The 2,694-nt window shown below is 40.1% G+C and overlaps 1 pseudogene; it reads left to right on the forward strand.

Annotated features, from left to right (window-relative positions):
- Positions 1–1,938: 1,938 nt before the first annotated feature.
- LOC122910172 lies at positions 1,939–2,354 on the forward strand (annotated as a pseudogene).
- The last annotated feature ends 340 nt before the right edge of the window (positions 2,355–2,694 follow it).

Raw genomic sequence — 2,694 nt, forward strand, 5'->3', positions numbered from 1 at the left:
GGTTTCCTAAAGACACTGCTGCAGGTAAAGCTTTTACTTCATAGAGGAAGTCATCGATCTTTAAACCCCGCCCCCCCCACAGGGTGACTTCCTCATGACCATCAGAAAATCCTCTGCAGAAATAAGGTCCCATTGCCCACTAGAACTTGAAGGGTCAAATAAAGCCCAGTCCTTGGGACAAGCAGAAACAATTAGAAAGAGGACCGTTAATTAGCTTTCCCCTTTTCCTTCTTCTCAGTGCCCAGAAAATGGTTTTTCTTGGCTCGAGGACTAAGCGGAGTGAACACCTGGTCCAGATTTGCTTGGATCCTTCTCCTCTAAGCAACTAATTCTTGATGGAAAATATGCTTATATCACATAGGCCCACACCAAAGAGAAGGAAAAGCCTCCATTTATCCTTTCTCTTTGATTTCATTTCAGCTTCTGGAGGCAAAGTCAGCCCAGGCAAGCCTCATGCAGCACTTCATGGCTCAGAAAACTGTTGGATCTGGCTGGCTGCACTGTTATCATAGGGCAACAGAACCTTGGCAGCCCCCTCTTGAGCGGGTTACTGTGACTCTGAAGGCTATTTGCATTACAAAAGAGTCTCTGAGCTGCACCAAGATTCAGCCCTCAAAACATGTGGGTGACCCACCCTGTGAACATCCACCTTTCTATGTAGTTACTCTTCTCATCTGTGACTGGCCTACTTTCACACCTACTGCTCCCATGGTCCTTAGTCTAGCCAGTTCCAGGCTCACATGAGCTGCCACACCCTGGTTTTATCTGTTGGTTTAATCCCTCAATTCAACCAGTGGTGTGCCAGAGCTAGTTCCCACTGGCTTAAGAAAACCAGTTGCTCATAGCTCTTCAAAATGTCCTATTCAATAGCATTACATTGGTAGGTTGAACTCGGGCATTGTAAGGGTAATTACATCACAGAAATCAGCAAAATCTGTAAGATCTACCCTCAACCTGACCCAGAAAGCCAATTAAATATTTCCTACCACATGCTGGATCTGTCCCTTTTGAAAAGGGGTAAATATGTGTCCATTTATCATAGTCAATATAAATAATACACATTAAAAAATGATTTAAAAGAAGAATTTTAGGCCAACCTTAATTGGATTCTGGTTTGAACCACTAAATGTAAAAAGATATTTGGAAATATTTGAAACCAATTATAGATAATATTAAAGAATTCATGTTAATTTTTTAGGCATAAAAATATTATGGAGGAATAGAAGGGCACTTCCTCAACCTGATAAAGAACATCTAAAAAAAAACCTATAGCTAACATCATTATGTGGGAGAAACTCAAAGTTTTCCCACTAAGGTCATGAATGAAATAAAAATGTTCCCTCTTCTTTTCAACATTGTACAAGAAGTCCTAGCTGATGCAATAAGACAAGAAAATGAAAAACACACAGATTGGGATAGAAGAAATAAAACTGTCTTTTTTTACAGACAACATGGTTGTCTATGTAGAAAATCTGAAAAAATCAACAACAACAAAAAACCTCCTGGAACAAATAAGCTATTATAGCAGGGTTGCAGGATATAAGATTAACATACAAAAGTCTATTGCTTTTCTACACATCAACAATGAACAAGTGGAACTTGAAATTAAAAACATATTACCTACGTCAACTATACTTAAACAAAAATTATTTTGAAAACCACATCATTTACATTAGCACCCCCAAAATAAAACACTTAGGTATAAATCCAAAAAACATGTACAAGATCTATACATGAGGAAAACTACAAAACTCTAATGGAAGAAATCAAAGAACTAAATAAATAGATGTCCGTGGATAAAAAGACTCAAAATTGTCAAGTTGCTCATTTTTCGGCAGTTTGAATCGCGGTGCGATGAAGGAGTAGGCGGTGGGATCTCGCTGGCTGTCCGACTAGTTCTTTCTCAGCTTTGCTTGTCTGAGCTTCAGCAGAATTCGAAATGGCTGGCGGTAAGGCTGGGAAGGACTCTGGAAAGGCCACAACAAAGGCGGTTTCCCACTCAAAGAGAGCCAGCTTGCAGTTCCCGGTAGGCCGTGTTCATCGACACCTGAAACTAGGACAACCAGTTATGGATGTGTGGGTGCGGCTGCTGCTGTGTACAGTGCAGCCATCCTGGAGTAGAGGAACCACAGAGGTACTTGAATTGGCAGGAAATGCATCAAAAGACTTAAAGGTAAAGCGTATTACTCCTCCTCACTTGTAGCTTGCTATTGGTGGAGATCAAGAATTGGGCTCTTTCATCAAGGCTGCAGTTGCTGGTGGTGGTGTCATTCCACACATCCACAAATGTGAAGAAAGGACAAAGAAAGACTGTTTCAAGGATGCCTGGATTCCTTATTATCTCGGGACTCTAAATACTCTTAACAGCTGTCCAGCGTTGGTGAATTTAGGGGACTGTATCGCTGTGAAAAACACAATTTTGCCTTTTTGTAATTCTATTTGAGCAAGTTGGAAGTTTAATTAGCTTTCCAACCAACCAAATTTCTGCGTTTGAGTCTTAACCATATTTAAGTGTTATTGTGGCTTCAAAGAAGCTATTGATTCTGAAGTAGTGGGTTTTGTTTTTAAAAAACTGTTTGGATTTTAATTGTGATGCAGAAGTTAGAGTAACAAACATTTGGTTTTGTACAGACATTATTTCCACTCCAGTGGATAAACTCAATAAAGGTCGTATCCCCCCCCCCCAAAAAAATG

This window comes from Neovison vison, chromosome 6 (genome assembly GCF_020171115.1).
Source record: "Neovison vison isolate M4711 chromosome 6, ASM_NN_V1, whole genome shotgun sequence".
In the NCBI taxonomy this organism is placed as follows: domain Eukaryota; kingdom Metazoa; phylum Chordata; class Mammalia; order Carnivora; family Mustelidae; genus Neogale; species Neogale vison.